This window comes from Scardinius erythrophthalmus, assembly GCF_964197995.2.
Source record: "Scardinius erythrophthalmus genome assembly, chromosome: 25".
Lineage (NCBI taxonomy): Eukaryota > Metazoa > Chordata > Actinopteri > Cypriniformes > Leuciscidae > Scardinius > Scardinius erythrophthalmus.
In genome coordinates this window covers 29,601,530-29,615,078 of record NC_138245.1, presented here as the reverse complement: position 1 = coordinate 29,615,078, position 13,549 = coordinate 29,601,530, and the positions used below count along the sequence as shown (strand labels likewise).

Below are 13,549 nucleotides of genomic sequence, written 5' to 3'. Positions count from 1 at the left end.
TCTCCATCTTCACTGATGACCTAAATTACATAACATTTTTCAATAACTGTTTTGCATTTGAGTTGCAAGATCTATTTTCCTTTCATATGCATTAAACATGCTAATAAGTTTCAAGAAAATGTTTCAATGAAATGACCTTGATTCCCAAGGAAAAATGTTGACAGCACAAGAATAGGGAGGCCAGGGGACAATCCAGCGATCTGACAAAATATAATCAATTTAGTGCTTTATCAGAACCAGAGCTTCCATTATTGAAAGGAGGCCCACAATTTATTGGCAACAATGACCCAGCGCTGATTAGCAGGGAAAACCATGATAGCGATGCTTGAGCCTCAATAGCGCAATCTATATGGTCAAGATGTTTGTCTACAGTAAGAAAAGGGCAAACGGGTGTGCTTTAGTTAAACACTAATGAGGAGAGAATGGAGTCGTGCCTAATTAGTGTATTCAGCTCTTTTGCATTATTGTCTTTTTTGGCAATTAGGCAATGTAGAAACAATAATCGAGTCAACCGAAGTTAGCTATCTGCAAGCTTGGGTTGTAATAAGACAAGTTATCATTTCCTTTTTTAAATTAATGTTAACTCTACTGTGATTTCAGCTGAAACGTGGCTCTAGGCAAATGAGGCTGGACATAATTAACGTGCTAGTTAGGATAGAAATAAACATCCAAATGTAGGTCAGTGAAAAATTTACAAGATCCCAAACTCTAATGCAGCTGAACCGTTTGCTGTTCATTAAAGCAAATGAACCCTGTTTATCAGCCGATGCTATAGTACTGTTGTCCTTCATGTAGCCAGGGAACAGGTGGAGGGATAGTCTGCATGATGAACCCCTGGAGAGAAAAGTCTGTCTCACACTCACTCTTAAATAGGCATGACGCGAAACTTATAGTCCCAGGGTCTAAAATTCACCCAAACAAAATCAGTGGGAATTGAGAAAATGTACAGACCATGAATGTGTGTTTTGCACCGTTTCCCCAAACACTCCCGTCTTACGAGTGCAAGTCCAGTAAGTCCTGCCTCAACAACTTTCATGTAAGTAATTGAGCCAATGTTATTATGTCAGCACTTTTATAAATTAAATAAAAAGTAAATGAAAGAGGTCTCATATAAGAGGTCATCATACTATAAGAATATCCTGCAAGTTTCAGAAATGAAAACTTCCTTGTTAGTCCAATAAAAGCTTTTATTGACACTAGGCACAGCAAACGACAGGTTTTTCAAAGTAGGGATCTCTGACGTCAAAGGGTATTAAACAAGAAGAAGATCAGCGCCTACTTCAACACTGCCTGTTTAGCCCCACCCACCGATTCACGCATTACATGAAACTCATTATAATATGCAAAACTGTTATCCAATCATAGCAGTGGGCGTTTACTTCCAAGTCATCAATGCGGAACGCCCATATAAACCGAGCGTTTCAGGAGCTAGGCTCAAAACCAGGGTAGAAAATAGCCTATTACTTATTCATTTAGATGTTTTTGAATGTAAAAACCAAGCGAACGTCATAAATTGACCTCAGACAACAATATAACATTTTTTTAAAAGCCAGTTCATGACCATTTTAAGTTAAGAAATAATTAGTTATCATTCGTTTTTAATTATAACCTAAATTATAACTAGCCTAATTATAAACAAATTCTTAGCTTAAGGGGTTTGTTGTAACCAGGCCCAAGTCCTTCGATATGTCATGCCTGAACTTCCCCTTTAGTTAGAAGAGACTTCAAGACAAAAAAGGAAAACTATGTTATCAGAAAGGTGCCACAAAATGTTACAACAAACATTTTGGCATCCTAAATTACTTTGAAGATATGCATCAGTGAATCAGCCTGGATTACTTTGATTTGTTCATATTGCTTTAGTCAGAAAAACAACAATAAAGTGTTCGTTTTGCAATCCCCCCCCCAAAAAAAACATTATTGTCACCAGGCCAAGTTTTACTCATTTGGCACTTGGCGAGTGTCCATTTTGGACATTGTATAGTCTATGCTTAAAAATTCTTTGGCAACATGACTGGGTGGTCTAAATGAAAAAAGAAACACACACATCTACAGACGTTAGCACACACCTGCGATGAAGACAGGTGTGATAAATGCCGTAGGTTACACAGATCTGCAAATGCACACCTTCTCCCTGGTGGGACTCCCAAACACGAGTAATGCAGCAAGACAGCAGCTCTGCGTTTGCACCACAGGATGGTTAGAGAGAACTGTTAAGGCGTTCTCTCCGAGGAGAAGCTTAAATCTACATGCAGAGCTTCCCTCATGCTTGAAAAACAGTCCAGTAACTATTAAAGGTCCCGTTCTATGCCCCTTTTCACAAGATGTAAAATAAGTCTCTGATGTCCCCAGAGTGTGTATGTGAAGTTTGAGCTCAAAATACCCAACAGATCATTTTTTACAGCATGTTTAAATTGACATTTTTTGGGGCTCAGAAAAACGAGCCGTTTCAGTGTGTCCCCTTTAAATGCAAATGAGGTGCTGCTGGACGACACAGGGGGCGGAGCTTCATGAGCTCGCGCTCAGTCTGTCAGGACAAATTCATCTCACGGAATGATGATAATATCAGAAACTCTCAGTAACGGTGTTCATTTCGAGTCGGACAATAATGCCTACAGAGTCAGAGTGCTGTATAGAGATGAAACAGGTATGGTTTATTAGTTTAATTACGGTTATTATAACGTATTTGTCATCTGCTTGTAGGCTATGTATCCATTACTTACTAATAGCCTACAAGTCTGCTGTCTGAATGATGATCAAACATATACTGATGAGTATAATAAAGTTTATTGTACATCACACAAAAGATGAAGCGTCAGTTTTACTTCAGAAAATCACCGTAAGAGCTGAGTAAACACAGTAGCCTAAGTTATAAGAAGTGCGCAAATAGCCAGTAGAGTTGAGGGAGCATTCCTGTGGGCGGAGGTTAGTCAAGAAACGGTTCTGGTGATGTCACTAATGCAGGATGTAGAGGGGTGTAGTCCAATCGAGCCGTTTTTTGTAGTCAACTTCTGTTAAATAAAATATCTCGCTTGGCATTGAACTTTGAGCTTTATAATTTTACAGATATTATTTATGCTCTAACAGCAACATTACACACTAACTAAAGTTTGAAACATGGAATCGCATGCAACGGGACCTTTAAGACAAATCTGCTGAAAAACAACTGCATTAAATAATTAATATCTCAAATTTGTCATCCTCTAGCATTCTCATCCACATCCATCTTTGGACAGCATCTCAGCATCACATAAAAGTCCACCATCACCGTCTTTTTTTTTTCTTTTCAATTATTCTCAATGCTGTAGATCATATTAAGCAGTACAGAGAAAGACACAGAAAAATGAGATATTATTAGCCTAATTTTTAAGGCATTGTATGATGTTTTAGTCTTAAGGCGTTTTCACACTTGAAAGTCTGCAACAAGATCCGAACCAAAGTTCATGTTTTGATACATTTCACATTGCAATTATGTGAGGGCACTAAAGCACTTTACATGACATTCTTGCGTCCTGTCGTCATCATCTATGTGGGCTGCATCTTGACATTGGTTTGTAAACGCACGTGCGTCTGACGTGAGCGTGTTGTCAATTCAGTGGGTAACTTTGACAAGAATGAAAAAAATTAAATAAAACTTTGACAAGGATGAATGAACAGACGCATATCGTTGCCACTGTACTGTTATTATTGCGGCATTACTCCCTGCAGCACCAACTATACTCGAGGCTAGTTCAAATTCGCCAAATGAACATCCTCGTTGTGCGAACATTTTATGGTCGCCGGCAGGAAAGGAGGAGAAGACGGCAGGCAATCCTGCGGGAACCACCGGAACTTCCTGTAAATGGTCTGAAAGTCCGAATCATACAGAAAATGCTTTCACACTAGAAACGAACCAAACCTTTGTTCAGTTTGATCCGGACCGAGACTACCTCTTTTCGTCTGACCAAATTTCGTCTGTTTGGTCCAGGGGAGGTTTCACGCCTGTAATTTTGATTCGGATCAAACTAAAAAGTCAGAAAATCCAGACCAAACAAGGTAGGTGTGAAAGGGCCCTTTAGAATAGCATTGCCTTCACTTCTTAAATGCATTACAGTGATTATGTGCCTAGAAATTCTTAATTGTATCTTATGTATCAGTGACATTCAAAATTCTTTATAATTTTAACGTTAATAAACAATATTTTATGCATATTAATCATTATGATTTTTGACATTGTTAGGGATGTGAACTACAAGGAACTGAATGATTCTAGCACTTTTCAGGATTAAATATTAAGCGTTTCTGATTCCAATAAAAATAACTGGTTCACGTGAGTAATTCATTCAGGAATCTGACTATACTGGTCATCATGTATGTTTCAAAAACCATTAAAGGCTATTTGACTATTTCTCTTGACTTTAATTGTGTTACAAATGTTATTATCACAGAAGTTTATAGTTTGGATAAAAACACTGATGTCTACGGTAGCGATCAAAATAAAGCAAATCACCATTTGAAAGTAACTTGGTGCTTTAAATAATGCTTAAAACGACCAGATGGCAACAAGTGACTGTTAAAAAATTTATTTGTCATTGAATCCTTCATTCAAGAGATTCGTTCAAAAACGCTGATTGGTCCAGTAATGAAACAAGTGAAGTATTTATGAGTGAATCAAACCCATTTTTATTTTTTTTTTAATTCAGATTAATAAAACATTTTAAATAGACTGCAGTAATTAACATTTTGTCAGAAGCAATGGTAGATTACGTTATTTTGTTTAGTTGTTTGTTCAGAATCATGGGAGAATAGTGATCTCGGTTTGAAACAAAAAAATCGTGATTCTCAATTTACACAGAATCGTGCAGCTCTCCTGCATAGAGGAATATAAGACAAGCATTACTTGTAATATGTATCATTTACCATATGACAGCAGTTTATTTTGTATATTACCAAGGAAAATAGTATGTCTTATGAAAATGATGAGCTATCTGTGCATTATACATTCCAATCACTGATGCAGTTTAACACCGCAAAGTTAAAAATACATCAGTGCTATCCCTTTTGACCAGAAACGACTTGTAAACATGGTTGGGATAACACAATACAAAAGAAATATGCATAATTTACAAAAAAAACAAGCTCTAACCTTCAAAACAAGAGACCTAGCACCTTCTTCCTCTAATGCTGTAGCTGCCATTACAAACTTACTGCACCAAATTCCTGCGACTTCCTTGCGTTTACCAGCATCGGCCCTGTGAGCGACACCGTCCACACACAACCTAACAGGAAAAGCCACTTCCTCTCCAGCAGACAGTACTCATAATACCATGACAACCATAACACATCTTCACAATATTATCTAGCACCTGCTATAATCGAAGCTGTAACAGTACACATATTGTCAATGTCGGACTGCGTAGCGTAAAGCCTGCATTTGTGGGCAACAGATGGGCACTGCAGCAGGTGAGAGCATGATGCTCATATTCAGCCATCAAATGCTTATTCTTCAATGAATTTCACAGATATCGCTCCTTTCAAGGCACAATTTTTGATTGTTATGATGCCAAATGCTAATTTAAGCAGAAACAGCATGCATTAATCATGGAGCACAATGGGAAACAGGCAGAAGGAATAACTCCCTGCGCAATATGGTTATGCCTCTCAACGCAGCAAGCAGATGCCGAGACAAGGAGACGAAAGACAAGGAGATTCCCTTTCGCCCGCACAGTACACGTACACACACACACACAGACTCACGCTTAAGTGGGGAGCAGGATGAGAAGGAGAGCGTCTTGTTGCTTGACTACCCACCTCTGCGATGCCTGATGCAGCGTGTCCTGCTCGGCGAGGCTGAAGAAGAGTTGGGTGTGTGCAGCCAGATTGCCTCCGCCGAGCGTCAGGAACGACTGCGAGAGAGAGAGGGAGGGGAGATGAGACGGGAATGGTGAGTGGGTTTATCCTCCACGCTACCCTGTCAATGTGTGTGCCTGTATGCCTGAGTGCATGAGAGTGCGCGTGAGAGGGGGCGGATGGGAAGGAGAGAGAGACCAAAGCAGCGAGTATGTGTGAGCAAGTCTCCCGAGACAATGCCGGAGAATAGAGACTGTGGAACACAGTAGATGCATTAAACGCAGGGTCCCTCCCTCTTACATCACTCGAACACAGCGCTCTGCACAGTCAGCGCAACATAACCATATGGAGGAACAACGGGTGCAAGGAGGAACAGAGAGAGAGAGAGAGAGAGAGAAGAAAGCAGACACAAACAAATTTAAGCTAGCATGTTTAAAATGTCTTCATATAAACCCACTGCTACAATGTGTTTGGACAGGTAAAGGGTTCTGGAAATGGTTCTACACTCATTTCTTCACCATAATGTTGGACTTGATATTAGGTCGAAGGACACTGACTTCTCTCGAAAAAATTTCAAAGATAACATTAAACAGCATTTACAATGCATTTAGCTTCCATAATCAGAAATGTACAGAACTTGTTGGGAAAGAACATACAGTGGGACATTATTTTCTCATTAAAACTCATTATTTTAAACGCTTTTTGTAATTTTGACAGATAAAAAAAAAAAGGTTGTTAATTAAAATAAAAGGCATGGTTTCACAGACAGGGCTTAGATTAAGCCAGGATTAGGCCTTAGTTTAATTAGGACATTTATAAGTGTGGGAATCTCTAGGCACCTCACGATTCGATTACGATTCAGAGGGCAATGAGATGATAAAACGATTTTTTTCTATACAGATTTTTTTTTCTCACTGTGTGTGACTACTTGCTACTTTTAAAGCAAAGAATTTGTTATGATCCATAATGAATTTACTTCCAATATATTTTATTGATCAAACAAATGGAAGTGGTTTGGCAATAAATGTTGCGATAGTTTGTAATTCGCTTAGCCTTTTCCGAGTTGGTTGGAAGCTTTTAAGGTTGTCCTGGTTTCCACATCAGCGCGGTTTAATCTGACATGTGTGGTTTATAACAGAATTCTGCGCCGAATTTGAATGCACCAAATTAGATCTTGCTGTGATGTTATTAATTCTGCGGTGAATTCAAATGCTTTCATACTGGATCTCCCAGGGCTGTGTAATAACAGTGTTGTGTGATTGAGATCGGCCCACGAGTAAACCTGTTCTGAGCTCGGGTTGCGCTAAAAGTTCAAACGAATAGGGCGGTTTCGTTTCACTTTAGTTTCGTTTGCTGTTTAATGTTTCTCGTAAGTAACAGAAGATGCAGCTCTTATCAATTGGACAACGTGGTGTCTCGTCACCCATTTGGTCGCAGTCGGGAGCCCTACTTGCATAAAGTGTGGTTCTTGTCCAGGTCCTTTTTCCCTATAACTTCATAGAAGCCAAAGTTACGCTAGATATTAATGCAGACGGTGCCGGTCGGGTTTCTCGCTCAACCATCATGTGTCTCTGTTATGTGCACAGCTGCACGCCTTTTGCGTTCCGTCAACATTACGTTATCAATTAATATTTAAATAATCGATTTTTGAAATTTGTGATTCGATTCAGAATCGTCCACATCACAATGCATCTAAGAATCGATTTTTCCCCCACCCCTAGACATTTAAGTAGCTTTTATAAACGTGCCATAGAAAAAAGGAAAAGAAACTACTGGTGTGCATCTTGAGACAAAACAATGGCACTGACATATTTTTAGATATGTGCAAGTTGCGTTCAATTAAAACAGCTCAAACATGCTTTTTTTTTTTAAACCATCCCTATTACTACTATAGCACGAAATCCCTTATAAAAATAGACTGTATCCAATGGTCCTGCCTTTCCTTTATTTCAGTTTCTGCACTATAGATAATCATCTCATTTTCCACACAGATTGTATTAGCACATGCTTTATTATGAGACGCTTGCCCGGAGCCTTGGGGACTGCAGCAACTCTAGCATTGCAAACTACTGTGTCGCTGGTCCTTGGCTCACGTCCAGTTTATTCATACTACAGCAGATCTCTATGCCACCTTTCTATTCCCATCTTTGCAGCTTGGAGACCATAAGGAAAGGAAACACCTCAACATTTAGCCAAAGCACTATGAGTGCTACGTAGAAGAGTGTAAGAATAAATGCCTTCTTGAAGAAGAACACAGTAGTCTATTAAACATTCACAAATGTAAGTGTATATTTTGTGTATTTAGAGTGGCCTTTTACTGTGGCCAGCCTAAGGCACACCTGTGCAATAATCATGCTGTCTGATCAGCATCTTGATATGCCACACCTGTGAGGTGGATGGATTATCTCGGCAATGGAGAAGTGCTCACTAACACAGATTTAGACAGATTTGTGAACAATATTTGAGAGAAACAGGCGTTTTGTGTACAAAGATCTTTGAGTTCAGCTCATGCAAAATGGGGGCAAAAAAAGTGTTGTGTTTATAATTTTGTTCAGTGTATAAATTCAATGCAGTAGTGTTTGGTGGACAAGTTATAACATTAAAAACCAATGAGGTTTCCTTTTAAATAGAAATCCATTAGCCATCATTTTAATAGGTCCACAGGCAAAACAGCTCAAGAGGTTGTCTTTAGCCACATCAGGAAAGGAATAAATCCTTTCAAATAATTGAAATCTTTTGTGTTGTTTTTTCTGCAATAGAACCACCACAGAAAATTCTGTAGGTTTTCCTGAAAACTATCTTATCAGTTATACATGTGATGGAAACGCTCTTTGCCTCAGAATGCCACACAAAAAACCCCAGCTACAATTACTACATGAGACAAGAACAAAGCTTACACATGAATGCCCTGAAGCATTTGTCAATACATTTCTCAAATAATAGCACATTGAACAACTTACACTGTTCTTTCCCTGACTCTTAGATTAAAATCACATAGAAAAAGCAATAAATTGTCACAGCACCAAGCAACATCCACAGCCTTCCCACTGGGATGTGCACTGGCATTCTCGTGATGAAAAGAGATGTAGGCCTATTTCAATTCCTGCAGGACTGCGTCCATTTCTCAGCTGGAAAACAATAGTTTGAGAAAGGAATGAAGCAGGTGAGCTCATTTTCAGCAAATTGCTGTAATTCTAAGAAAGATGTTTAACACAACCTTGACCTTGAAAAGATACAACAGTAAAGCGCATGCTGGGAACGACCAAGTCATTTTTGCCCATTATGTGTAGAGTGTTCAAAGTCCAAGTCCCTCTAGCAATAGAAATTTAGGAACTACATTTGCCAGGCTAATATACAATTGCACAGCTATGATAATGATGATCATTGTACCATCTGACAGGTTTCTAATTAACCCCTGCAATTGAAAATGTCACGGAGATAGAATATGACAAATTACAGCAATCAACTATCCATAATATTTCAGAAAACACTGCATATCACATCACTCCAGGAAGATCTACGTACATTACGGGCATCAGAAGGACAGGTGAGAGAATATCAATGTCCCTTACACCAAGTTAAAAAATAAATTAATTAAAAAAAAAAACAAAAAAAAAAAAACTGATTTACTCTGAAGTAGCACAAACATGATCCTTTGCTCACGGTTTGAGACACCATTAAAATAAAACCATTACACTGGTTAAGTGTTTCATATTAACTATTTCATTTCTGAAAAGAGGGTTTTATGTTTCTGAGAAGGAATAGTCAAACTATTAAACGTGTAAAATGCTGAAACCTCAAGTTTTTGTTCTATTTGGAAATCTAAAGGCCCATTCACAACAAAAACAATAACTATAAAGATAAGTATAACGATAATTCCATTAGCATCCACACCAATGCATGCTAGAGTTGCATATTCTAAGCGCGCTGCAGTTTTGTCGTCTGCCGCTTTAAATGCTCGAGCTCTTTAATGTTGAGTGGACTCTGATTGGCTGTCAGTGATTATAAGCTGAAAAAAAAAAACTTTCTGAAAGCGATTCCAGCGATATAGTTCCTCTTGTGTTGTTAACGTCATAGATGTTTGGACTTTCCTATTCTCACAGAATTAGAAAGATCATTAAACTGTATAGTTATCATCCTTGATGTGAATGAGCCTTAAAGGGATAGTTCACCCAAAACTGAAAATTCTATCATTTTTTACATTTGGCAGATGCTTTTATCCAAAGTGACTTACATTGTATTTCAAGGTACACATTTACATTCTTATCAGTTCTTGCTTTCCCTGGGAATCGATCCCATGACCTTGGCATTGCAAGCACCAATGCTCTACTGTTTGAGCTACAGGAAAGCCTAAATTCACTCATTTACTCACATAGTATGGAGAAAATAATACTATGGAAATCAACTGTTTGGTTTCCAACATTCTTCAAAAATTCTTTTGTGTTCAGCAGGAGACAGAAATTCATACAGGTTTGGAACAACAAGGGTGAGTATGACACTTATCCTTTTAAGTGCTGGCCTCGTCCTAACCAACGGATATGGTTAACAGGGAAGATCCAATCAGGGAAGTCAGTAAATGCTCCCATAATTGCATTGCTGAACCAATGAATGACTCAGTCTGGCTAATAGCGCCACTCTTTGCCAGAGTCTAGCCGCCAGCTCTGTACTGTACAGCTACTCAAGCAGGAAAATGTGCCGCAAAATATGCTAATATTCCAGAAATATCTTTGAGGAAGAGATGTGGAATTAAATGTCCATCTTTTCTAGATGAATTCACATTATTACAATGCCTCCATCTAGCATTTTTCAAGGGCAATCCTCAACTATGGCAACTATGCAAGCTATTATATATCACACACACTGTGGTACCAGCAATAATCTTTGTGCTGGATTGGTGTGCAATGTTACTCTTTTGTTTGGATGACTCCTGGCAGTACTCTAGTCCCAAATGCAGCTTGTTAAAAGATGAGTAAGACAGTGGTTTCTATTTATACACTGGTTTGCAGCGCTGCAGTGGAACGGAGCAGAGGCCCGCAAAAAAAAAAAAAAAAAAAAAAAAAAAAATGCACTTTCATGCAGCCTGTGAGGAGAACTCTTGTCTCTTTACCTCTTTCACCTTCCTGTTCCTGCACTCGAGTTGAGAAAAGCACATTCACATGTGGCTTGAGGGGCGGTCTCAAATAACTGCAGACCAGCTGAAGTGTGAAAGCAGGGGAAGCCAGTTTTAAATATTTTTTTGACAGAGCAAGTGCATTTCTCCACCTGCCAAACAGTTTGGACTGATTGCTGTATTTTTGACCATTAAATAAAAAAAAAAAGTGAGAATGTTCTAACTTTATACAGCATTCTATTGTAGCAACTTAAAAAAAGTTAAATTATAACTTCTAATTATATTCATCCATCCTGTGTAAAGACCATTTTCACACTACACTGCCAGCAACAAAATAACCAGAACACATTCACTTTATGATTTCACTTTTCAAACTTTAGTTAGTGTGTAATGTTGCTGTTTGAGCATAAACAACATCTGCAAAGTTACAATGCTCAAAGTACAAAGCAAAGGGAGATATTTTCTTTTTAAAATTAGCTTTTTAAGGACTACAACAAACGGCTGGTAGAGACTACACGACATTCCTCCTGGTTAGTGACATCACTAACCCTAAAATTTACATAAACCCCGCCCCCGGAACACGATTTATAGATTATCAAGACAGAATATGCTAATCAATGACTAGAAGATTTGACATAAGCTACATAAATTCACCAACTAACCATTCAGAAATGTCCTGTTGCTTCTACATGTTGTCACTTCTTCTTGAGTCTCTCCATCATTTTCTGACTCCGGTTTGAACATAAAAGGCTAAAAGTTTTTGAAACTTAAAAGGACACAAGCAGTTGTAGCTCCGCCCCCTGTGCCGGGAGCAGCAGCTCATTTGCATTTAAAGGGACAGACACAAAAACGGTGCGTTTTTGCTCACCCTCAAAAAGTGACAATTTTGACATGCTAGATAAAAATATCTGCGAAGTATTTTGAGCTAAAACTTCACATACACACTCTGGGGACATCAAAGTCTTATTTTACATTTTGTGAATAGGACATTATACCACCCCTTTAAAAGAGAGCTTCTAGCAGTATATGAGCAACTATTGCAGACAGGATGTGGCTGAATCCAGAAACGCGAGGAAAAGTATTTTTTATGCAAATTGTCAAAATGCAGAGCATCTTGTCCCAGCAACTACCAATGAGAGTGAAGACATTCTTGCTGTGTGAGCGTTTGCAATCTTTTAGTATGCATTCCTATTTCACAGCAGTATCCAACTGCATCAGGCATTGCTAGATTATGTTGGCTGCTCATTAGCATAAAGTTTGCATTTGCATAACTGTCACATCACTAGTGTCGATAATGTCTCCAGAACCCTTATTGCAAATTCTTAATTCTCACTGAAAATTATTGATGTCTGCTCGGTTGCTGCAAATCTCTGTCAGTGTGAACGCCTCTTGAGTGCATTTCAGACAGATTAATTCAAGTCTGCTAAAACAAATCCAGGTATATCACGTCAGCAAATGTGCAAAACACTCCTCAATATCCTTGAATGCATTCCTATAGTTCAAAACAGTAGCGTTAGACACCAATGTCATTGGTTCGATTCCTAGGGAAGGCATGCATCCTTGAATGTAATCTAAGTCACTTTGTATAAAAGCTGGCAAATGTATAAATGTAATGTAAATGGTTAATGTGCATAATGTTTTCTAAGGCAGTTCCCTCATCCAAATAAAGTACCATGATAACTATAATTTCTACCAAAATACCATAACACAGTGTTTGTTATTTTAATTAAACTAACTTGGTATTAGCCAATGTCATCAAACATTAATAATAAACTAAATGAAATGTTCTTTCACCGTCTAAGTAAGCTGTAACGTTATCATGTTTTACAGTAGTAACAGTAAAAAGGGGGTTTTAGAGTAAACCATAGCAACCATGATGAATACTGGTAAAGGGTGATGCGAAGGATATTCTACAAAACCCATTTCTACTTCGAGTATAAATCACATTTAAAAGATGGCAAACAAAAATCTGGAATGTTTTTAGTTATTATTATTAGGCTATATGGAAGCAGATGCTGACTCCCGCAGATCCAGATGCTGTTCATCAAAATCAAAATCAAACCTTTCTGAGACGATAAACCAGCTAAATAGAAGGCGAATAGTAAAATAGACTACAACAGAAAGTATCATTTCCGAACTTTATAAGCTGTAGCCTGACATAAAGTCCTCATATAAGTTACATAGATAACGGCAGTTTAACGTCATTATATGAAATATTCAGCGATTTACCGCAGCAAAAAAGTATCTGGTCGTGATTTTTCTTGCATAACAGACGTTAAACATGGATATCATATCTTATTCTTACCTTGCAGAGGGATAAGGGTTCCTTAAATGTGCCGTTTTTTCGATATTCACCTTTAAAAACTGCTTTTTATGGGATGTCGCGTGTTCGTTCAGAGTGACGTTGGTCAAGCTGCAACGAATGACTTTTTTTTTGCCGCTTTCACAATCTCGCCACGCGCTACAAAAGAAACACTCGCGCTGCGCAGGGACGCTCCTATTGGCTGGTTGAGACGCACCGCGACAAGACAGCGGCGGTTCATTGGTTGGCCTTGCAGTACGTCACTGGAAATATGTTACAAGCGACCAATAGTTATGAAGGCCTGATCA

The 13,549-nt window shown here is 38.5% G+C and overlaps 1 protein-coding gene across 7 annotated transcripts in view; it reads right to left on the bottom strand.

The window, feature by feature from the left end:
- Nucleotides 1-13,441, bottom strand: part of kcnab2a (potassium voltage-gated channel subfamily A regulatory beta subunit 2a) — a gene marked incomplete at its 5' end in the record, with an annotated part of 107,602 nt that extends 94,161 nt beyond the window's left edge. For 3 of the 7 annotated variants that reach the window (XM_081357511.1, XM_081357514.1, XM_081357517.1), the window contains 2 exons: nucleotides 5,791-5,885; nucleotides 13,245-13,424. Of the gene's footprint in view, nucleotides 1-5,736; nucleotides 5,886-13,244 lie in introns of all 7 variants that reach the window. The other 4 variants (XM_081357512.1, XM_081357515.1, XM_081357516.1 and 1 more) reach the window with 3 other exon arrangements.
- Nucleotides 13,442-13,549: the final 108 nt, after the last annotated feature.